The sequence below is a fragment of the Coturnix japonica genome, chromosome 3, assembly GCF_001577835.2.
Source record: "Coturnix japonica isolate 7356 chromosome 3, Coturnix japonica 2.1, whole genome shotgun sequence".
Lineage (NCBI taxonomy): Eukaryota > Metazoa > Chordata > Aves > Galliformes > Phasianidae > Coturnix > Coturnix japonica.
The window spans coordinates 58,179,480-58,204,949 of record NC_029518.1 but is presented as its reverse complement, the minus strand read 5'-3'; the positions used below and the strand labels follow the sequence as shown (position 1 = coordinate 58,204,949).

Sequence of the window (25,470 nt, the reverse complement as noted above, 5' to 3'; positions counted from 1 at the left end):
CCTTTTTTTGAAGAGGGGAACAAGTATTTATCAAATTAATGCATTAAATTGAAACTCATACTAGAGGTATGAGCTTTAAATAAAAACTGATTAGTTTTCAAGATGCTGAAAGCAGAAAGCTGCCTATATATTGTTGTTTCTCATACTTTTTCTCACAAATGTATTTATGATTAAGTACAGTGTGTTCAGGAAATGCCAAGAGTTTCATCTTTCTGACGGTGTTGTAGAGCAGAAAGAAAAGTCCACTTAACTTTGTTCACAATTTTAGGAAGAAAATCAAAGGGTCTGAATGCTGAATGAACCAAGCAAATAAGAGTCTTTGGCTTTTTTTTGGAGGAGAGTGCTCCAGAAAACTATTTCTGATGCTGTTTAAACAAAGCCATCTAAAAAGATATCCTGTTGCTTTTTACCCATGATTGCTCATTTTCATCTTTTTCTGTGATGTTGGCTGCACTCATGGTTGTATGTCTATGAAGCTTTTCTGTAAGCTAAACTAGTAAGAATTTGATTTTGAATAAAATGCAGTCAGTAAGTTCTTGATGACCGTGATGTTTTACTTTAGTTTTTCATCCCACTGCCATCAAACCTGATACATGATAGCAGAAACAGCAGTCAGTAAAAACACCAAATAAACTGCTAAGTAGTCAAATAATCCCAGTGTTGGTTTTCTTTTTTCTTTTTTCTTTTTTTTTTTTTTTCTTTTTGTAGGGGGGTGGGGGGTGTGGTGGGGAGGGAGTAATGGGGAAGGATGAGGATGACACTGCAGGGAGAGAATTTATTTTATTTATACTTTGTTTTTCTCTGATTTTCTTTGTTAATGTCGGTATCTTGTTCTACCTCAGTACCTGTTGGGCTCAAGGTTTCTTTTATACTAGAGAAATAAAGTAAGAGCACTAGTAAAAGAAGGGTGAAAACCACTCTTACTTTCCCAAGGGGTGAATAAATTCAAGAAGCTTCCTCCAAATTAGGGGGTTCTTTCAAATAGTGAAAAACAAGTGCAAGTGAACTAGTTTTTTAAGCATGCCCACTAGAGCAGCCTTCTGAATAATCCTATTCATTGACCTTACCACCTGCTGTGGTTTGGACAATTGGCATAGAGTTGTTTTTAAGCTTTCATGTTAAAAACAGGTACCTAAGGTGGGGGGGTGAGGGGAGGGGAAGAAAAGTCCAGACTTCTTTGGCCAGAACAAATAGAAGTTGTCTGAATTTGCTATAAAAATAAATGATTTGTTTGTTTTGTTAACAATATTAGGCATCTTAAGTATTGCTGTTTCCCTTTCATTTATTTGAATTGAGACATAGGGAAGTTCTGTTTGTGGCTGTACACAAACTTTATAGACTAGCTTGTTTATGGAAAAAAACACACAACAACAACAACAACTAAAAAAATGCACACATACAATCTGAATGTATGGAACCTAATTATTAATTATGATTATTAATAGGACTGGTTTTAGTGTTACTTACCTGAGATTGGATTTGTAAATACATTCTATTGTCATCAAGTACAGTCATAGTTTTCTGCTCATAATAAAGGGTTGGTAATGTGGTTGCTTTTAGTGTTAAGAAGGCACATCAGGGTGTCAGTTTTATAGGTGTCGTTTACTGCATTACTTGGCTCAAGTCTCAAAGTTTAAGTGTATCATACATTCTGAAATAGGAAAGTGAAAGCGTGAAGAATTTTTTTTCAAGTACATTAGCCATTAGGCTCTTGCATTCACAAATTTGAGGACTTATTTATAATTTGATCAAAGTGGCTCTTATTTAGAGGTAAGGAATGAGTAAATGCTTCCCAGACTAGCTGAACTGATCCAGATGTCAGGGATGGGTAGAGGCTCCTGAGCTCAGGATAGGCACCCTGTCAGAAATGCCAACTTGTTTCCAGTTTCCAATGGTGATACTTCCTGACAATGCTGTTGCTGCTGTAACTGGTGCAGGAAAAGAACCTTAAAAACTGAACTCGTGCCAGAGATGGTATTAAATAATATCAGTACCCATGGATGGTGAGATGTAAGCAAGCAGTGTTTGCTTGAATTATATGTGGTTGGTGTGCTCTGATGTGAATGTGCATGAGCATTAATGAAAGACCAGAGAAGTGAGAAGCAGAGAACTGAATCTGTAAATCCCAGGTCACCTTCCAGTTTGTTAATTTATGAGCCATTTTCATATGTGTGGTCTGTAATGGCCACTTTTTGTTCCTGAAATAGTTTATCTGACAGTAGATTAGCTAAGGATATAGGTGACGGTAAACTTACTGGGAGTCTGTTGAGCAGCTTATGGTACATAAGCAAAGAGTAGGCTGCTCTGCTGTTAGCAGCTGCTTCTAGCGTCACGTGCTACTGGAGAACACTGACAGTTTCAGGGAAGATTTTCTAATGTGCTATTGCTGCTTCAAGACTGGAGTGGAAAATGTCTCACACCAACCTACAATAACCAAGTTAAAATTAGGACATGGAAACTGGGTTGACAGGTAGTCCCAAAGAATAGGAAATAGGAGTGAAAAGGAAGCATTTATCTTTTCATAAGAGTAGTGGCGTCCAGAGTTGACGGCTATTTCATGTAATGTCTCTCTTAAGAAATACTTGTAGAACCTGTGGATTTCTTGAATAATAAAACCTATAGGAAGAGGGAGGACACCGCAGCTCCTGATACAGTAGCATTTACCTAGGCATTGCTGTTTCTGTTTCCTTCTAGCTGTGGATGTCCCTGTTCATTGCAGGGGAGTTGGACTAGATGGCCTTCAGAGGTCCAACCCTGGGATTCTGTGATTTTAAGAAAGAGTCAAGGCTTCTGAGTGTTTCACCATGTTAGGTGAACACATAGGTGAATCTATGTAGTGCATGCATTCAAGAAAAACAAATGAAGTTTGAGTGTAACGGAGCTGGAAATTAAGCCACCTTAAGTGTAGGCTCCTGAAATGGGCACAAATCCCAGCCCTTCTGGCAACATGCAGACTGTTGGACCTTAGTGGTGGGAAGCTGAAGTAGTTTTACTCTGCTTAGCAACTTGGCTGCAACCTGTGTTGAACTGCTACAAAACCAGAGAGAAAGGGAAGGCTTTGTGGTCAGCTTGCACTCAGCTCCCAGCTGCTGTGGGAATGAGCAATCTCTGACTACAAGTAGTATGAGATTGTGTACTGAGCTGTTGCAGGCTAGGAATACTCATTTTGCTAAGTATTACAGTGTTGAGACGCTGTTTAGAACTCGCTAGTGTTTGATTCTGAAACTACTGTAGTTTCATTTCATTTTATTCTCCCTACTGAATGGATGTAGTTGGACTTTGCAGCTCTTGAAAGTGAACTTAAGAAGATCTTTAGCAAAGGAAGTCTGTTGTCCATATTATATTCTACATTTCTTATCAGCCTTGAATGCTTCCAGGAAAGCATGCACAACCTCACTGGGCAACCTGTACCAGTGTCTCACCACCCTCTCAGTAAAGAATTTCTTCCGAATATATAGTCTAAATCAACCCTTTTCCAGTTTAAAGCCATTTCACCTCATCCTGTCAATTTATGTCCTTATAAGAAGTCCCACCCCAGTCTTCCTGTAGGCCCCCGTCAGGTACTGGAATCCACTGTAAGGTCCCTCAGGAACCTTTTTTTCTCCCCACTCCCATGAGGGAAGTCCTCTGATCATCTTCCTCTGAAATATAGAACAAGATAATCTAGATTATCCTGAAGATTGTGTAAATTTCTGAGGGTGCTCTGGGAATTTCTCTTTATCGTAGCGAACTCCTAGTATCATGGTGTTCTTTGCAGATTCACCTTAGTAACTTAAACAAGCTTCTGTCTTCCCTTGCACACATTTTAGGCTATCCAGATGATGCTATACCTTCCAGTTAGAAAGCTAGTACTGATGCATATTTGCAGAGGAAGAAAATACTATGTGATGGCTAGGAAGGATGTTTAAAATGCATAGAAAATAAAAGGGGATGTACAAGGGCTACTCTGAAAATAATGCCTCCTATTTTATGATGTTCGTCCGCAATGCCAGAGGCAGATTTTGGTGTTGTAACAGTAGAGGTTGTACCTTTCCACCACTATTCCATTATATTTTGTTGTCATAAAGACAGACGGTAGCAGAGGGGCTGTCTGACAAAATGGCATCTTGCATGGAATGCATATGGTGCAAAGGTATGTCACTGAATTTCTTGATGTGGAAAAAATGGAACCTATTGACATTCATTAACAGTTGTTGAAAGTTGATGGATAGCAAACAGTGGATATGAACACAATGAAGTGTGATGAGATGTGTTTCAGCAGTGGGGACAGTAACAGTGTGTTACCTCTGTTGGTGCAGATATTTATGAGTTCAATATGCAGTCTCTTGTTCATCACTGATGAAAATGTATAGCTAGTGCTGGTGGCTTTGTTGAAAAGTAGTGTTTTGTAGCTTGGAAAATTTTCTCTACCAAATAGTAGTAGTGTTCTCTTTGTATGTACTCTGGTTTCCACAGGAATATGAGGCATTGCTTTCAGTGTGAGCATAGTATAGTGACACTGAGGGTTCTGAGACACGTGTCTACATTATTTTTCAACAAAAATAATAGGATTGAAGAAAAAAAGAGTAAATTCTGCTATCTGGGAAGTTGGGTGTAAAATGAATGCTGTTATATAAAATATTATTTACTTCTTGCTTTTGTTACACTTTATTTGGCTACTTTCATCCTGTCATTTATCACTAACTTTTAGAGTGAATTAAGCATTGCCTTCTTGCTATTGCATGACTTTATTGGGTTATTTGATCTTGCACTATTAGCAAAGTAAAATTCTGTCTTTATACTTGCAATCTTATCCTGTATATGGAATGTTTTTAAAGAATTTTCACATTTTCTACACAACTGAGAAATAAACTTTAGCATTAGATTTGTCTGTAAAATCAAAAGAAGGATCCTTATTTGCAGAAGATCCATCTGTAAATTTAGTGGAAGTTACAGGAATGAGATTTGGAATTTGGTTTTCAGATTGAAACTCTTTCATTTACCAAGTTGAAGTATTTATATACAAAGCTGAGTACCTTTAAACTCCCTCTGTTTTTTTCAGAACCTAAACATAACACTGTTTGCCAGTTGAAATTTTAGGTCACCAAGAATGCATTTTAGGTCATTGAGAGAGTGTATTGTTTCAGAAAATAAACGTTCTGTGTAACCTATGGTGGAATGTATTTGCTTACATAAGTATTAGTAAGTACATTAAAATTAGTAGTATTTTTTTTTTCTTAGTTCCTTTTTATACTTGTATAAATCAAGAGCTTTTTCTGGAATGCTCTGTGTGCATAAATTGTATTGGGTTTTAGAGTTGGATTCCACCTTGGGCTGTGCTGATGACCGCAGGATGTTTATATGAACTTAGCGAAGTTTCTGGCAGACTTCTTTCTTCCAGACCTTCCCTGCAGTACTTTACCCCTGAGGCACTGAAGTCATTTAGGACTGTCTTTTTGTTTGTTTGTTTCTGCACCAATAGGTTACAGGTACTTTAGGGGAAATATATTTAGGCAAGTCATGCAAGGAGTGTCAACACTGCTGAAAATCCGGGAGCTGGCAGGCTGGCAGGAACATGAGAGGAATTTCTTTGAAATATGGAATAATCCCTGGAAAACCTAAAAGTATTTAATAATACACAACACTTTTAATACCTTTTGCAGTTTCTGGGAATCGGGAATGCTAAGAAAAGATCAGGAAAAAAAAATTGCATTGGCAAAAGAATGTTAATTTTATAAATGTAATGGGCATCATTCTGTCATGTTCTCTCTAGTACTACTTTGCAATATTTAAACTTATTCTGGATCCTTTTCTAGAATCAGGAAGGAAGACCTAACTGTAAAGTTTTGTGTTGTCTAAGAAAATGGTCTTTGGCTTCTAGAGAACTTGATTAGAAGCTGTTGCAATGATATTATCTTTCAGTCAGGCACCCTACCCTCAGGGAGGCCTCTCCTGAGTTTTTAATAGCTGTCCTTAGAGCAGGATGACACTTCATGTGCCTATGTGCACTGTATCTAACATCTGTGGGCAGCTTAATTTGAATACTTACATGTGTACAACTGCAAAAAAAAAAAAAAAACAACCTGATAATTATAAGACAGTATCTGCTGAAAACAAATCCTTTTTTGTTCTTTGTTATACTTTTGTTCGGGAATGGATCATAGGACTGGAAACCCCCAACAAACCCAGCATGTACTTAAATTTAGTCACACAGTGTTCAGTAGGGTAAAATAATCATTTTTCTGGAGGTGGGATCTACAAAGGTTTGTTCAAACAATGATTAGGCCTCTGATGTTGTTTTTTATGAAGGGTATTTATGTCCTGAATCTGCATTAAATAAAAAATAATTTTTCGATTGTGTAAGAACTGAGTCCTGAGTTTCTGCAGTCAAGCTGATGGCCCATCTAAATGTTCCCAGATCCCTTTGCCCCTTTAGTACAGCACTTACACCTACTTGTGCATTTATGTCATGTGCCTGCCCTCTTCTGTAGTATGTGGAAGGCACATAATATCTCTTTTTTTCTTTGTCTCTGCTTTCTCTATCTTCAGTGATGTTTGCCATCCACTGAGAAATTAGACCAGTGCTTTGGAGAAGTTTTAATTTACAAGCAGAGCAGCTTCAGGCTTGCTGTCTTTTCCCCATATGGTTTTTTCTCTTTTTCATCTCAATCATTTTTAAATTTTGCATCTACAGTATTTTTTTGGAGGTAAGTATTGCAGTGTTCCCAAAAATTGGTTCTACCTTTCATGTACAAAAATAATTGAAAAGATAGTTAGAACTGTGTTTTAAATTCTGTTTTCACAGGATCTGGTGTTTGTCTTCTTTAGCTTGTGACAAAATATTTGCTCTGTATTTTAGTTACTGTCCTTCAATATAAGGTCTTAGAAGTGTTTATATACCATATAATTTGTGCCTGAGTGGACTATTAATTTTGTATACTTTTGTATAAGTTTCAGAATAATTTTTAAAGGACTGTAAATATGGTTACAAGTATCAGTGTCTCCATGGAGGCATCCCTGTGAGGGGAAAAACAACATTTCTGAGATGTTTTTTGGGATGTGGTCATTACAGTATTCAACAATAGAGAAAGGATCAGACTTTTAAAGCTGTTCAAATATGACTTCACTCCTCAAGTAATCAGAACTAGACATCTTTTTTTTTTTTTTAGGGTTCAATATCCTTTTTATCAACATCCTTTTTCTGTTGTTTGTTCTCTTTTCTGCCCTCTGTTTCCTTAAGGATATTGTCATTAGACAATTTTTAATTATTTTCATGTGTACATAACTCTAGCTTTTCTTCATGCCCTCATGTTGGGAATCTTGGATGCCAATGTCAGTTATATGAACACTGATGTCTTAATGGCAGTAAAATAAATGGTAAATAAAGGTGATCATGTGTCAGTAGGTGCAGTAGATGGTTACCTTTTAACTAGAAATGTTAAGTGCTGCACGTTTCATGCACAGAACATGTAAGCAATGTATTTTAGAAATGAAGTCTTTTCTCTGCCTCTCAGTTATCTTTTTCTACGTGTTTCTTTCCATTTTCCACACCTTTGGCTTTTCTGTCTTTTTGTGTTTGATGCTTCCTGGTACTATTTACTGTGTTCTATCTATGGTGTTTAATTTGGCATGAGTGAAAGAATTTGCTGCTGCACCGTTATCAGCCCTTCAAACGTCAGGAGCTCTTTTGAGACAAGCAGCATGAGTAGGGTTACAGTCTTCTTTCTGAAAAAACGAGCCTGGGCTGAGTAAGAGGTCAATTTTTAAAGCTTTCTGGTTAGAAAAGAGACTTTCAAATAGTAAGAAACTGCTGCATAGTGCAGTATACTCTTGCTGTGAACTGTCTGACCCTCCTGACATAGAACTGCTACTTTTAAATAGAACAATTTAACTAATATATGGTTTAGAACTTGTTTTTGTCTATTTACACCTATTCAAAAATGGTATATCCAAAATTCAGTATTTAGCATTAGACCATAGAAGATGCTGGTCCGTCTGTTGAGTCACTTTAGCATGTGTTCCTATAAAATTGCAGCCTGAGACACAAGGATGATTAGAGGGCTGGAGCACTTGTCCTGTAAAGAACAGTTGAGGGAGCCGTGTTTGTTCAGCCTGGAGAAAGCTCCAGGGAGACAACCTCTCAGTACTTAAGGGAGCTTATGATCGGGATTGAGGCCAGTTTTTTTATGTAGTCTCATAGGGATAGGACAAGGGGAAATGGTTTTTAAACTAAAAGGAAATTTAGGTTGGATGTAAGGAAATAATTTTTCACTTATAGGGTTGTAAGGCACTGGAATATGTTGTCTAGAGAAGCTATGCCCTATTCCTGGAGGTATCCAAGGCCAGGCTGGATGGGGCCATGGGCAGCCTGGTCTAGCTGTCAGCAGCCCTGCCCACAGCATGGTCTTGGAACTGAACAGGCTTTAAGGTCTCTTCCATACCAAGCCATTCTACAATTCTATGAAAAGCCAACAATCCTAAAATGTAAGAAAGAATCACTACCTACTTAAGGTGAAAGCTTTCTGATTTTCTAAATTTGTTACTATAATTTCCTCTCATGCTGTGAACAGAATTTTCCGACCGTTTAGTCTTAGAAGCATATCTTTCTCATGCAGAGAAGGAGGTCAATTTGAGTTTGAGTACTAGTCTGAATATATGATGTAAAAATCATGTTATACATTTCTCACTCTTTCTTCCTGTGCACACAAAAGGAAAGAAAAGCCTTCTTGCCTCTGAGATCTGAGAAGCTGCAGAGTGACTCATGCTTTTGGTGAAATGTTTCTACTGTGATGACAGCACAAAAATGCTGTTTGCTCATCAGATCAGCTGTGGAATTCAGGGCATTCTTCTTTTGTTTATGTCCCTGAACTTGAGACGAGTTTCTTCCAGAAGGAAAAGCATGTGGATGTTATCATATGCCTCTCATTTGAGGTTTCTTTTTGCAGTTGCTCAGTCACTTGTTTTCTTTTAGATTTAAACTTGGTGAGATTGAAGAGACTTCATGCTCTCTGAGAAATCACTACCAGGTTTCGCAGTAGTTCTCTAGAGTCTTGGCATGTGTCTCCAGCTTATTCTCCCTTGAGCAAAACATAATTTTAAGTATTTGCAATGGATAAAGTCAGATTGGGTCATTACAATAATCCATTCTGACTGTTGTAACACAAACCAATAAAGCTTGTCCGGTAGCTTCTTTTTCTGCCTGAGGCTTGTATTTTAAATGAGAACATCTTGGTCTTTAGTTAGCTATGTATTGCTCTTGCTTCTCCACATGCTGCTCATGATTCTCAGGAAGAGAATTCCTACTTCACATTGCACAGGGGAGCTACTTTTAGATTAGCTGTCATCACATCTTTCATATGTTTGGCGAATGTTTTTTATTGTTTTTGGTTTTTTTCTTTCTACTACTTTAGTATAAAATTTTGCAAATTTTATTATACTGTCTTGTAGCTTCCATGTTGACAAGACCCCTACCCAGCTATGGCCTTTGTAATACACATATTCTAGGAATTTGTTTCTATAGGAAAGGTGCGATCTTGTACCTTGGATCTGCTCCTAGAACTTCCTCAGAGCTTGCTTTCTATATGTGGTTTCTTTCTGGTGGCCCCAGGCCATAGGAGTGTTTAGATGCCTGACTATTTATGTCAGGAGAATTGGTCCGTCTTTGTCTGATTGTGTGAACGGTACCATAAGTCACTGAAAACATTGTAAAAAGTTGCAGTGGTCAGTGTTAGTTTTGACATAGAGCCATACTATGAAATACCAAGTCACAGGAAAAAATAATTTAAAAAAAAAAAAAAAAATTAAAAAAAAAAAAAAGCACTTTCACTTTTATGATATTTAACATAAATTTTAAGATTTCTTTAGGAATTTGTGTCTTATAATGCATAGTTTTCTGAAGCTGGTTTTTTACAGATTTATGAGATAACTTCAGTATAAATATAAGCACTTGAAGAAGCCTTCCTTTGTTTATCCTTGATATTTCTGCCTTTTTTTTACATTTATTGAGATCTAGTACTCATCTCATGTAGAAATGGTGGAAAGCAAAGTGGCAAACTGTATTGCTCACCAGAAAAGATGTCTGCACTGGCCCCTGCATTTGTGAGTAGTCTGTTGGATCCTGACTTTGTCCATATTTGCAAAAGTCCTGCCCGTGTCTAAGGCTTTCTATTAGAATAGTCTGCTGAAAGAGTCTGAAGTGTTTCTTTCAAGCTGGAAAATGATTTTAAACAGGAAGGACTAAGGTAGAAATAAAGCTGTGGTAGTAAATATGAGTCAACAAAGGAATGCTGTGAGGACTGGCAGGTCCAAAGCCTACATGACCTACATGAGGTATTTCACTATTTCTATTGACAGATGCTTGACTGAACTTGCATCTGGCAAGCTCTGTGTGACACCAAAACAGCTCTTTTTTATTTCAGCCAGAAGAGTGAATATAAAACCCTTTCTGTGACTTGCCAAACACACACAAATGGATTTGGGATGCTGATTTCTATTTCAGACTGTGGTAGCATGTTGTACTTTTCCTTCGAGTGTCATTGTTAACTCTTTATGAGTGCATCTTCCGGTATCAATTTCCAGTTGACTCCAGCCGGCTTGCTAGACTTCCATATGAATTACCAGGAGGTTGCCACTTCTTCAGCAGCTGCAGATTTATGGGAGGATGTGCCTCAGCATATTTCATGTCTATGCCCAGCTGCACAAAAGCATATCCTCCCTTGTGATATTTGGGGCTTAGAGGACACTGGACATATTTATGCAGTTGGCAACAGAAAAATAGGCCTTGACTGGTAGCTGTGGGAGTGGTGCGATGCACTGATAAATGCATTAGTTGGGGGACATGCATGCTAGTGCAGCTAAACTGTTTCTAGAGAGCCAGTGCTGTGTTTGTGGACAGATCAGGTTGGACACAGGGTCTACTTGCACCTGCCTGGGTAGATATTTCTGCTGTGTTCAAGCCCTTGTAGAACTGCCAGTTCTGGTTGCCTATAAAATAAATTATCAAATTACAGCAAAATGAAGTAGTGATGCTGTTAGAAAATAAAGGAGGAGTGGAAAAATAGTGCTGCTGGAAAAGGAAGAAAACTTTTGCGCTAAAGTATTTCCGTCAAAATGCCAGAGCATACAAATCTGAGAATTGGCAAGAATCTCCTTCATGCAGCAGTTCCCAGTTGGATGCATACTGGAAAGCAGCTTTGGATCTGGATGAGTGAGGAAGCTGGAAATCCTATTCTATGTACTTAGAATTTTGAACAGAAGATGTTCTTAATGCTGAACTGAGAAATGTGGTCATTAGTATGTGGCAAATGGTAATGATTGTAGCAAATATGCATAATCTATTAAGTAGTAGGCTATGAAGCAGTGAATCTGGAGAGGACAGTCTTGGTATTTGTTACACTGTGTTCCTAGAATTTCACTTGGTGTGAAATTGGGTATTTTGAAAGAAAATAAAAGATAGATATTTCCACGCCCACGAAAAAGCAGATATTTTCCTTTAAGCAAAGAACATCTGTTGTAGTTAAACTTATATATGAAGCACTGGCTTCTGAGAAATCTGAGCTACTGTTTTTACAGACAGTAAAGGATGAAAGGAGGAAGAGAGTCCTTATGAATAAAAGCTGCTTTTCAATGTAGAAAGCGAACACTTCCTTTATATCAACAGAGATATTACCATAACCTCCACAGATGTTTTAAAAACAAAACAAAACAAACAAACAAACAAACAAAAACCAGATTCATCACCAAGAAAAATGCTAGAGCAGTTTTCTTTCCTCATTTTAAATAGATGTTGTTTGTTCTGGAAATGTAAGTATATCAAAAGCCCTACTCTCTACACACTAGACAATGTGAACAGTTAAATATTTGTGTAAGTAACATTAGGTAGCATTGCGCTTTGTCTCCCAAAATGGATAGTTCAAATAATAGTGTAAGAGCCACCTTCTCTAGCTCAAAAGTTGACTCATGCTTTTATTTACTGATTCAGCTGAACAAGTTCTGTTTGCAGCACGCAAGCAGCCCCATGTAATCACACAAATGACTCACATGACTCAGAGAACAATTATCTTTTTGGTTAGTATGGTAATGCTTTTTTCCATCTGTAAAGAAGCTCGAGTCATGGAAAGCAGCTTATTTTATCTTTTCAAAATGTTTGATGCTGTAATGGTGGAAACAATATTGTGGGCCTAATGTGAGACAGTAGGAGCCTCCTAACGTGAGCTAGGAGGAGTATTGACTGCTATCACTTCAGCCAACATTATTATAAGGTAAAAATTTAGGAACTCAAAAGTGAATTTAATAAAAAACAAAACTAAAACTGAGGGTTTGTTGTTGTTCTTTTTTATACTAGTCTGAATTAACTCAGTGCCAATGCCACTGTTGGCACTGATATGAAAATAAGTAAATCAAAAGGAGATGTCCAAATTGTTCAGTGCTGCTACAACTCAATACCTGTTCAATCACTGTGCTAAATAGTTGTGTTTTTTTTCTGAAAATAATTTCCAGTTCAGCTATGCAGTTTTTACCTTGTCAAAGATTAGTTAAAACTTCCAAAACAGCATCATTTACAGTGCTAATAAAGCAAAGTTAGCAATTAAATTTTGGCATTACATTCATCAGTAACTATGTTTCTTCAGTTCTCCCCAGTGGAAGGAAATCTGTATGACATTCTAAAATAATTCCAAAAAAAAATTTTGTTGGGAAAACTTTTTAATATGTTTGTCTCCAAAACCCTGCTTCTTCTAAATATTATTACGAAAGGCCAGGAAGTTTGTGGCTCAGTTTCATCACGTTTCATATGTTATTTGCTCTTACTGAAAGCTAACTGAATATTATATGTGTGTGTGTGTGAGACATACATACATAGAGAAATAAAGGTCAACCTTTAATCTGGAAAAGATGACAAAATTAGCAAATATTTTGCTGTCACTGATTTAGCTATTCCAACTTTGTTATATATGGTCAAATTGTAAATCTCTTTCAAATCTGGACTTTTCCTATGAGATGCGACGTGTTTACTTTGGCTGCAGGAGCTTAGAGACGTGGACAGTGCCAAGGTAGCTGACAGCTTCAAATATATTAAAGTGGGTGGGGAAAACCAGTGCTACTGATTTATTTGAACTCAAAGTGTGTGTGTGTGTGTGTGTGTGTGCGCGCGTGCGTGCGTGTGCGTGTGTGTGTGTATAAAACTGTTGTCTATAATACTCTAGAAAGAGCATGTTTTCCCAGATGAGAATGTAAGACACCATTGGAAGATGGCTGTCAAATATTTGTAGGCTAACAAGAAATACATTATCTTCTGTTATAAGCAGAGCTATTTGAACGTGCCCTCCTCTCTAGAACTGTTTTGTATACTTAGCAGTTGGTGAATGAAAAACAGGAAAATTCATCTTAGCACTCTCAATGGAGAGATTATTTAAATTAATCATAGTGGTTTGAGTTTAGCCTGGGAGGATACTGCTGTTTCTGAAGTTGGATGCAGTTGTTCATTATGTGGTCTTTTTTCTTTTTTTTGGCTTGCTTGAGGACTGAAGTCCACAAACTATGGCAGGTGAACTAATCTGAAAACAGCTTTCAATTTATAATACTTAATACAGCATCCAAAGTACACATCTATTTTTATACCACTATTTCTGTGCTTTAACTTTTGGACATGCAATGTAACGAATTACTTTGCAGCAAAATAGCAATGAGTGAATGTGTGCTTAGCAGCCTGTGGCAAATAAGAAATTATATGAGGAACTAAATATAGCATTTATGAAACATAATTTATAGCATTATATTTCACAGCTGAGTCCATTAAATGAGCTGCTTCTACCACAAGGTCTTATTTCCCCTTTATCTTTCCGCTTCTCCCCACCCTATACTCTTCTCTTTCCCAGTGCCCTGAGTGCTTACTGTCAAGTTCTTCTTATCTTAAACTGAGATGGTTAATACTAACTCATTTAAAGCTATCTTCGTTCACTAGTTTTGTTTTCTCTCATTTTGGACAATTAAAGAGAGTCATGTAGTTTGATCAGCATTAGATGGAAAAAGTGAGAAGAACAAGTCCCATATGCCATGTTTCATAACCAGTATTTTTGATTAAAGTATAAGGCTCTGTCTGTGAACACAAAAGATAATTACTATGGTTTAGCTGATAGGTGTGTGTTGCTTCATTTTTGGTTATTTTAAACTGCCATCTTGCATGTGAAACAGAGCCATTTTGTGCCTCTATGGGATGAGAAGTAAATTGAGGTCCTGAAAATAAGCAGTGGTGATATCTGCTGTAACTTTAAAAGGTTGATTATGACAGTGCAGTCCAGGTATTTGAAATAATTTCAGATTGCTTAATGGTTTGAAGCAATCCTTCTATCCCTCCTTCCTAGAGCTAGCTGCAGGCAGCAGGAGCCAGAACATGCTGGTGGATGATACTGGATGTGTCGCTGGCTGCGTTCCCCTTGTGTGTGGCTCATGGCACAGCAAGGGAGGACAAGGAGCTATGGCATTAGTCTGCAATGTGGACTGAAGAAGTTGCAAACTTTGCAAATATTGAAGGAGATCTTTTTCCTACTTTTCTGAACTTATAGTGAGAACCAATCAATCAAAAATAGACTATGGATGGAACCGCACTTATTTTATCCATGTAAAATGAAAGTTGACAGTGTGTGTGGTACTTTTGCTCAGAGGCATCATCTGTGAAATTGCTTCCTCTCTGCAGTGTGAGGGGATCACTGTGTCATATCTCATGTGGACCAGTCATACAATCCAGGCTGCAGGGTAGCAGCAGGTACTGAAAGCATAACTATGAGGTTACTACTACGGTATTTTCAAGTTCGGTTATTTTATTTTTGCTTTCACTAAACAGTTTCCAGGTTCTGACTGACTCTTCAGTAACATAATTTCTCATAGCTCTACAGTTGAGACACTCAAAAAGTACTGTGAAAGAAGGATTGTTTAAAATGATTTGTCGTCTGAGAGAGATAGTATTTGTAAAAAGGTTCATAAGTAACCTTTCTCTGATTTGTGTTGTGAATGAACATAAAAGTAGACTTTTCAAATGAAAATGGAATTTTGGAGAAGAATAATTAAACTGTTGCAAGTGATGGGGAGAATAAGAAAATGAGTACTTTCAGAGTATTAAAAAATGAAGAAAAATTGCTGATAAGTTAGTGGGGAAAGCAGTGAATCTGAATTACTTACCCTAGTCAGCTTAGTAAGCAACTAGTCTTTCTTATCCTCCAAATAATATGAGTTCAATCCTTAACCTTCTTTAAATTTGGCAGAATAGGACAAACATATCAAATCTTTAATAATGTTGGGGCAGAATAATGAAATACATTTATGCTTTGAACTTGACTCAGAAAACGAAAAGTCATTTAGCTCTAGTACTACTAGCATACATAGTTTAATGCTATTTCTTAGAAAGCAGTCAAATTGAAAATTAAGCACTTGGAACCACTTGTGTGATTGGTAATAAATAATGTACTATCTTGTGAGAATTGGGCATGAGGTGTTGCTATATGATTCATAACTGAAAGATCAGGTTGAGTCCACTGGACAGAGGTCATAATGGGGAAAAGGCTGATGATCTATAATCTTTGATATGTTTGCAGAAAATCACTGAGCTTGAGAAGAAGCTGAAAAGCAATTCTGGTACTGGAGGAACCAAGAATATATTTCTTTGCTGTCAGAGTTACTCTAACTTGAGCTCAGTGAAAGTTTGTGCTGTGATGAATGGCTCTGTACTTTTTAGGTAAGACACCACCAAGGGGAGGTGTTGGAGTCGCTCTTTCTGTGAGAGAACAACTGGGATGTATCAAGCTCTGTGTAGGGATGAATGATAAAAAAGTAGAAAGCTTATGGGTGAGAATTAAGGGGCAAGCTAATATGGGTAACACTACTGTGGGTATTTACTACACAGGCTGCCTGATCAGGAGAAGGAAGTTGAAGCCTTCTGCAGACATCTGGAAGTAGGCTCATGATCACAGGCACTGGTTTTCGTAGGGGATTTCATATTTGCTGGAAAAGCAGCATTGCCAGGCACACATAGTCAAGAAGGTTCCTGCAGTTCATGGAAGATAATTTTCTGACATGGACCCAACAAGGAGAGGTGATCCTGTGATTCTGTGATTTAGCCTGTCTGCGGCGCGTGATTTGCTTACCACATCAGGCAGTCCAGTGCAGAGTGTGCTCATGAGCTATGACACTAATTTCAGTAAAGCAGCAATGTTAGTTTGATATTGCTAATTTCTTTATGCTGTAGGTGATCTGCAAATTGATTGACACTTCTGAAGAGTCATTGATGTAGTAACTGTAAGTTATGCCTGTAATAGTAAATTGACCTGTACCAATGCTGAGCTTCTACCAACCACCAAGTCTTAAGTCTTTAATTTTAGGAAGGCTGCATGCTGTATCAAAGAGGAATTTCTGGCACATACGTTTTTACTGGGAGATTCCTTCCTGTCCAATTCCTATGGTACGCAGAAGATGGAGGGAGAAATTTAGAGATAGTTAATAAAGAATAGTACTTCAGTCTATGCATTGATTAGGTGTAAAGTACTCTTGATGATCTTGAATGGTCTATTCTTTTAAATCATCACCATACATAACTTCAAGTATGAAGGCAGCATGTGGGCAAAGATGAACCCATATTTGCATTTTACAGTGAGAGCTTGAAGACAAGATGTGAAGATAAGGTAATAGAAAAAGTGCTGGTGCCTTCCTAAGCCAACTCTGGGCTCTCCTATAGAAAAGTATAACATGAAAACGCTCCAATAAAAATTATTATTTTTAAATTTTTCTTTGAGATTGACTTAGAAAATGTTACAAATTTGTTTGTGTTCACAGAGTTCACAGAACTGCAGTATCAGTTAGTGGGATGAGGGTCACCTGGAATCTGCAGTGCCAGTTTATTTTTGTCCATTCATAAAAAAGCCTTCAAATATTAAATATTTTCTAGTTTAATGGAACCAATATTACAGTTAGTGAAATTCAAACTAGGACTTTTCAGGTACAATTTATTCATTAAATAGTACTCATTTTTCATAGACTGTAGACTTTCATATATGGAGCACAAATAAAAGTTGTCTCCTTTTTTGGGCTAAAAATCAATTTAGAGGAAATCCTAGGGTAGGAAAGGAAAGGAAAGAGAACTGGTATGTTAGCTCTTAATTCAAACTGTTTTTCAAGTAAAAAATAAAAATGTAGAGTTTTCAATGCAGCAGCCTCAATTTTAATGCTATGTCCAGAAGACAGTTGTTTTCGTAATCCTGTTCTTAGACTTTTCCATGTAGCTGCATTTCTAAAGCATTTAAGTCATTAAAGGAACCATTAAAACAGATGAAAGAAAATTGGTTTCGATCTAATTTTTCAAATTTGTGCATTACACATTTTTATTAAGCTTAAGCGGTTTTGTAAACTGCTATTGTGTTACTTGGCTGCTTTGAAATATTTTAAACAAGATTTTTAAACACACAGAAAATATTCATTGTTACCAACCTTTTAAGTGATCAAGTTAATAAAAATTTAATGTATGATTAATTTGGGAGACAAGTAATACCTCATTGAATGGGCTTAACAAGTAGGACAAAACTTCCTATTTAAATATTAATATTAAATTTTGGAAGGTAGCTAATTACCGCAGAACTGGGTTTCTGATTGTATACATAATGTGAAGGAATAATAAAAGCATTTGAAGGCATAGCTAAATCATTCTGCAATACCAGTGCTGAATTTAACATGAGTGGAATACTTAGTGCTATTTTAACATTTTGTATCATTTCCTGAGTCTTGAATGGAATGTCTTTTTCCAACTTGCAGTAATGTTTATTACTCAGTCTTTTCAATGTATGCTGGTATAATCATAAAATCTGATCAAGAAGCGTATTTTATAAAACATCTTGTTTTATGTGCTTAGATATTTTTCTCTTTAGAAAATACTATGTTGGATTATCACCTTTAAAAACAACATTGCTGAGAGAGGGTTGTAGTTGTTATATATTTTAAACATGGATCTCGTACCTTTACAGTGTCTGTAGGAATGCGTGTTTTCCTACCTTCCAGTTGAATGAAGGCTGTCCCCTTTGGTAGAGGGAGTGTCTGCTTGCCAGCTGTCACTGAAAGTCTCTGCCTTCTTAACTCAGAGGTGCTCCTCTTGCAGCAGGCATGATTCGCAGGAGTGCTCAGCAGGCATTTCAGAACAGTTAAAATGATGCAGCCTTCTTGTTTCAAAAAGCTTTTTTGGTGTCTTTAGGTCTTTTTAACTTTCTGAAAAGCTGAGTTGAATCATATGCTGGCTACTGGATGATGGATCTGCCTTCTGATTCAGTTCCAGGAGGGAGCAATTTTTTGTTTTCCAGAAGAAAATGTCTCTATATGAGAGGTGGAAGGGGACTGCAGATTCTTGCTTGCTTAACCCGTGGTTTCTTGCTCATTTGTATTAAAGAGGAGCGTGAAATTTGGCATGTCTTTTTAATGTCATAGGCTTATTATTTATATCATAAATGTTCTGTAATTATTATTATTTTTTTAAAAGGCTTTTAGGACAAAAAATTAGGACATTTTCCCATGTATGCTACTCTATTCTTATTGCTGTAGCAAAATTCAGGTTTCAGAAGAAAGAAACAAAGATTCAAAAAATAAGTCTAAATCTTGAATGTGAGGGTGGATAGTGTAAATTATCATCATATCCCTTGGTTGCAGCAGTTTAGTCTTTTAAAGTCGCTGTTGTGTTCTGACATTTCTGTGATGTGCTGCTTTTATCTACAGTCTCTTTAGTGTCTTCTACACACCATTATATTTATAGAAGAGCTACAGTGCTCTCTTACATCTTTCTCAGTGACCTAGACAGTGGGACTGAGTGTACCCTCAGCAAATTTGCTTATGACATCAAGCTGAGTGGTGCAGTTGATACAATAGAAGGAAGGAATGCCATTCAAAAGAACCAGAACAAATGTGAGAAGCTCAACAAGGCTATGTGCAAGGTCCCACTCCTGGGTCATGGAATCCCAGATATGAAATGAATTCATTTATTTTATTTGGTTGCATGCTTTTTTTGACTTTTGACATGTTTTTTTCTGGGTTGGGTGGCACCAGGATGGAATAAGTCATATTTGTGCGGTTGATCCTTTCTTTTTTGCCTCCCTTTCAGATTTCCATTGTCTTACATTCCTATGTCTGTTTCTTTGCAAATTCCCCCCTCCCTGTGCTCTCCAAGACTGATCATTTCTGAGTTTTTTGTCTCAAGATTACTAAGGCAACTGAGAACTGAGCCTCTCAGCTATGGATGTGGCATGGTGCTGCTTTTCTGCTTGGGGGAAGGAGTTGCAGGCAAGATTCTGCTCAGACTAAGGAGACTTAGAACAGGGTGTGCTGAGTTTCTGCAGAGGAATAATGAATTAATCCAGCTGGCACAGAATTGCTGTGTGGGAATTGAAGAGTCACAGGAAAGATGGAATCTGGAGAGAACGTAACTACCTAAATCCATAATGCAGATTTCAGAAGCATGTATTTTATTTATTTTATATTGCTACTGAAACATAAAACAGTTGAACTGATTTTTAAGTTGTTTTTAAAAACGTTCACTGTCTTATAGTTCTAGAACAATACTATTCCTTGCAAACAATAAATCTACATATATACTGAAATTATCATTTTGAGTTTCCAAATCATTTTATGTTGCTCTGTTTGTAATTCATTTAAATAATACAAATTAAAGAAGCCTTCTCCATTGCAGTGGCATCTAGTGACATTCATATAATTGTTGGTCTTGTAGTGTTGTTTTGTTTTGTTTTTCAAAGATATTTACATGAAGTCATAGAGTGACTTGGGTTGGAATGAACCCTTAAAGACGATGAGATGAGAGGTGCCTTCCAATAGACACCAAGTTGCCCAAAGCCTGGCCTTCATCACCCCCAGCCTCATCATAAATAGGTTCCTTCTTTATATCCAATCTAAATCTAACTTTTTTTTTCAGTTTAAACTAATCATTATATGGCCTGCTAAAATATCTTTTTCTGTCTTTTTTGTAAGCAAGATCTTATAGGGCTTTATCTTCTTTGAGCTAAACAACTCTTTCAGCATTTCTTCACAGAAACATTCCAGTCCTCTGATAATTTTCATGGTCCTCCTCTGGGCCTACTCAAACAGGCACATACCACTTTTATATGGCATCCCAGACCTGAATGTAATATCCCAGGTGAGATCTCTCTAAATGAGAGTAGAGGTTGAGAATCACCTGCTGGCTAGTTGATCTTTTGACCTGCTTTCCATGCTGTCCTAATGCGTGCTCACATCTTTCTATTGTATAAACTGAGCTTCAGCTATGAAGATACCAAGTTTTATAGATGGGTTGCATGAAGTGAATCCCATTTTATCTGCAGGATCCTGTACTTTATTCTGTTCAGTACCTACCTTTTACAGTTTCAGTCATTTTTTCCCTTTATATGGTATTCTTTCTCCTTTTTGTTGGCAAAGACTGTCTTTTTTATTCAACTTCTTGCATTGATTTCCAATTTAGGGATGAAGTCACAAAGTTAAAATAATTAACAGGATGAATACAAAGACTAATCCATGAGGAAAACTGCTGAAGTAATTTGTTTTCAGCCTAGCATTCAGAGCAGTTCACAGTTATTTCCTCTGCAACAGTAACTTTAGTTAGCATCCTTGGGCTCTTTTTCTAATCTTTTTTTCTCTCCAGTATTCCTGATAATCTCCGTTGTCACACCTTATCAAGTGTTCTGCTGAAGTTCAGATAACATCTAATCTCCCTGTGCATTTCTTTTGTCTGGAAAATAAGGTATCTATCAAAGGAAAAAATCGGGCTATTCTGACCTTTACTGAAGCCATTTTACACTTTATTCTATTGTTTGTTTACCTCTAAGCTGTTACTTATTCTTTCCTTCAAATTTTATCTTAAACTTAATACAAAAGCTGAGGTGTGATAAAAAGAGTTTGGAGTCATTTTTTATTCACTGATGTGGGCACAAATCCTGTTACAATTTTAACTTATTGTATGTTCTAACAAAATAACATTTTCATAAAAAAACTTCTATGTATCTGTTCTAATGTATCTGTTATGAAATGGCTGTTTCTCGGAGTTCCAAGGTGAAAGCAGACTTGTAAGTAGACTGAAGTTTGTTAATACTTTTAAGCTTTGCTTATGCCTTGTCTACAACTACAGGTATTGTTCTTGAGACCCTTCTCTTCCCTGAAGGTGTTCATTTACTTTGAGGATTAAGTGTTAATTTGTACTGTGGTATTTCTACATCTTTCCTACTTTTTCAGGTATAATTTGTGTCTATTTGAATCTGGATACTTCATTCAAAAGGATTTCTCCTTCCTTGAGATGCAAGTTCCAATTAGTATGCGAACATTTGAAATAAGAAATTCAGGAGTCCTCTGCAGACATGTTTTTCTCTCTAGCAATTTATTTTTTTTTTCCTGATAGAACTAATATTTTGAAATAAACCTTGAGAAACACGGGGATGTGAAGAATATCACAACCAAATATTTTCATACTAAATCAAAACATCTTTCTGTCAATGCACCTGGCTACAGTTCAGGGAATTCTGTTTATTTGTTTGTTTATTGTATTAAGTGGAGAGTAAGAAGATTCTTTACCTAGTCAATTCAAATGTTTAGTCAGTGGCATTTTGGAAAATTGCTAATAAAATAAAGGTCAATATTCTCCTTTGCAAAAACCAAAGGAAGCTCCTACCATCATAACCAGGAATACTCTGTGCTATATGCTGAGTGCAAAAAGACTCTGCTTGACAATCAGAGATCACTGTGAGATTCTTTTGAAAAATGTCCATGTTACCAGCTTCTTCAGCCAGATTATTGAGTGAAAGAGAGACACCTGTTATTATCCCTTGAATACTGATCCAGTACCCTGGTATTTAGGATTGGCATCAGCTAGTGACCCTGATTTATTTTTTTTTTCCATTCAGCTTAGTTTAAAAGTTTTATGAGAAGCATTAATGAAAGTAAATGGAATAAAACCCCATGTATCATTGTTTAGCTTTTTTCTCTCTGTGCTCTCTCCCACAGTTTGTATTCAAAATAAGGTGTCTCATTTTCTCATTCTGGATGTTTTCAGAAGGCAGTTGAGAATTCAGGGTGTCTTTTTTACCTACATAGTCAAAAATTAATCTTTAATGAATGAAACACGAAGAGAATGGAAAATGAGACTGTATTCAGTTTTATGTCTTTAGTCTTTTGGTATTCATTAATCCAGTTCATTCTTTCCTAACCATTTTTTACTGTCTCCCGTTTAGAGATATTTGTGTTTAATTTGCACAACTTAGTAAATCTCGTCTGACCAGACAGTTTTGTATGGCCCTTTACTGGACACTGACAATTAGGCATCTGTTGTCTAGCTCCCTTTTTTAAGTAAAGGGAAGAAGCAGGCATTTGTAAGGTGTGACTCACCTGATCTATTTTAGACGTCTGTGTATGCTGACATGGGAGGAACAGTGAACTAGAAACACCCATCAGTCTTCATCAACTGTAAAAGAAACCTTGCCATCCTGGACAGGTTTAGAGACTGTGAGCCTCTGAAGTTAGGTGGGGTGACTGGCATTCTTAATAATCATTCTTGCATTAGGCTAACATTTTACCAAAAAAACTCTCCCCTTCTCACTGAGATGGGAAATTTCCGTGTCCCAGAGAGAAACTTATCATTCTCACTGCTTTCCACACAACTGTAGTGTCACCTAGCTGAAATTGCATGTGCTTCTCATGGGAGTGCTTTTGTGTAGGACTTGTCACAAAAGGAGCTCATCTGTATTGTCACTGACTGCACTGGGACCTTCTGACTCTTCTTCACTATGAAGGCAGTGAAAATCTGCTTTAGAAGAACAGGCAGGTAGACAGGAGCCCCCAGCACTGCTCTTCTATGTATTCTCCTGTATTTTCAGGATCTTGCCAGCATGCTTCTTGCACCTGCAGATGTTTCTGTAGCAGACTAAGGCAATCAGTAAGGGAGTCCAAAGAAAGCAAAGCTTTCACTGAGTCTGTGTTTTTAGTAAGTAGAAATCACTGAAGCTGTTACAAAACTGGCGGAATTATATACAACTGAAAAGGGAACATTTTGGAAAAATTCTTAGTGTCTGAACATCTTCAAGCAGTTTCTCCTAAATACTGAGTACATTCAGGTTCTTAAGTTCAAGTGAACTGAAACTGGCTTAATACTTTTAATGCCTGATCCAAGGCTCCACATGACATTAAGCACTGGTGCCGAGTAAATTCACTGCACTGATAGAACTTTCTTCAAAGACTTTGACAGTCAAACTTTTTGAAGGATCAGATCTGCCTCTAGAATAAAACCAGCACAAAGTCATAAAGCACTTGTTATAGTGTGCACTGGGAAATGTGAAAAACCATTCCAATAATTGACGTAGTGCATACAGGTGATGTGCTAAAGCACGAATCTGAGACAACTGTCTGTTGAGCTTAGGTTTTATCCTGTTGCACTTTAGTGAGTCTATCAGAATATTCTAAGGAGTAAGCAAATCATTAAGGAAAGAGATGGGTGCTAGAAGAGAAAAACCACCTGGTGAAGGTATTAAGACAACAAATGTGATTGTTTTACAGCTGCATTAGTTTTTTAATTTTCTGACTGAGTGAATATTGTTCTAATTCCCAGGGAAAATGGTGGTACAAAGCACACTTGGTCTTTAGTTTTGAAGGATAAAATATAGCAAGCTGTTAATTGAGTTTTATATTTGTGCTCCCAAGAAATTTAAATGAAATCTTGAGGGTAGCCACAAATCCTGGTTAGAATCTTCCTTCCTATTAAAGATGACCTGGACAAGGCTTGTTTTCATGCCACATTTAAATTTTCCAGAGAAAAGGATCTCTACAGAAGGCATCACATGTTGTTCTTGTCTCCCTACCTCTGACCAAATTAGTAGAGTTACTGCGCCTTAGTCATCAGTAAGGAGAGAAGGAAACTAATACTTCCCAGTTATGGAAAAGAAAACCATTCAAGAAAAAATACTTACTGATCCCACAGAGCAATAATAGAAGGCCTGTTTGATTGCCAACAACTTATACCTGACCTCATAAACTGGGGGAAAAAAAAATGTGTATATGTCCTCCTTGCGTAAGTCCTGTAAATTAATTGTTTCAGGATTTTTTGGGATGTTAAATCTTAAAAGGTGATTTGCTTTGGATTTGCTTTGTTATTTTTAATGTGTATATATGAATGTATTTGGTACTCTTTAGTTCCCTAATTACTAGTCTAAGCAGAAGAAGCAGTTAGTTGGTAGCTAAGCACGAGCAGTTAACTTTCTGTGATATTTTCTCGTCAGAGTTAGCACCTGTGTTATTGTCACCACTTGAACCTGCTTCAGTATTAACAAATGAGGAAAATCAATTTGGAAAAGCTGAACAATATAAGTGTTTCCCCTCCTAAAATACTAAATGTTAGTTATATTTATTTTTATATCAAATAGGTACTTTAAGGTACTTTTTTTTTTTTTTTTTTTTTTTTGGTTTTGTTTACATATTTCTAAGTTAGTAAAACTGCTTTACAAGCCCAAAGCAGAGATTTACTAAATATAAACTTGCTTGCCAAATATAATCTTGTTTGCTAAAATAAAGGTGGACTGGTTATTTTTTTAGTCAAATATGTAAAGTTCTTCAAAACTAGGTGTATATTGTTGGTGAAGCACAACCTCGTAAGAGGGTTAAAAATGAAAGAATATTGGTGGGATACAGCATCTAACTCTGATATGAGATCTGACTGAGATATTTATATTCCCCTGTGCTATGCCGGCTACATTATAACTGTTGTTAAACATTAAGGCAAAGAGACAAGCTTCTTAATAAACAAATCAGAATTAGGCTGAAATACACAGTTTCAAATATTTTTCCTTTAAAAACAGATAATTATAAGATAAGTATCAATGCTGATTTTCTGACAAAATTCAAAAGAATCTGTTCTTGTACTATTTTGCAGAATTATAAGAATAGTTTTAAGAAAATGGGTCGTGAAATAACTACTTCAGCACAGAATTTTCACTGTGGTAGCCTTATCAGTCTTCAGAAGGTGACTTGAGCTATGTTGCTGGTAAATATGGACGCAGTGTGTGAGGTTTGATTCGTCAGAGGGGATATAGCACATATCCTCTTTCCAGCATGGAGGCCAATATATAACATTAATGTCTATTTCAGAGAAAAACAAACTGGCTGGAGAATAGTGGCTATCTAGATGCATTGGGAACAGGAGAAACAAACCCAGCAAGTGAATTGCACAGCTGAAATCCTGTAAGTCTCCTCTACGTTTCCACCATCTATTTGCTGTATGGAGCCCTGAGCAAAACCAAACAGGAAAGATCTTAGACCGGTTGGACTGCCAAGTTTTTAGTGGTCTCTGTGAGGCTGACAGTTGAAGACCTGTGTGGTATGCAAGACTGCTGGAAAGGACTGTTTGGGCAGGGAGCAGTGACAGCACTTCTGGCGTTCAGTCACATGTGTAGGTGCCAGGCAGTCTCTTCTGTAGGGTTCGAAAAG

The 25,470-nt window shown here is 37.0% G+C and overlaps 2 protein-coding genes across 3 annotated transcripts in view; one reads left to right on the top strand and one right to left on the bottom strand.

Moving 5' to 3' along the window:
- Nucleotides 1-18,327, bottom strand: part of COL10A1 (collagen type X alpha 1 chain) — a 30,618-nt gene extending 12,291 nt beyond the window's left edge. Inside the window, exon 1 of the mRNA XM_015858634.2 lies at nt 18,009-18,327. The gene's annotated coding sequence lies outside the window, so the exon portion shown is untranslated. The remainder of the gene's footprint in view (nt 1-18,008) is intronic.
- Nucleotides 1-25,470, top strand: part of NT5DC1 (5'-nucleotidase domain containing 1) — a 107,945-nt gene that overhangs the window by 27,916 nt on the left and 54,559 nt on the right. The gene's annotated exons all lie outside the window — the stretch shown is intronic.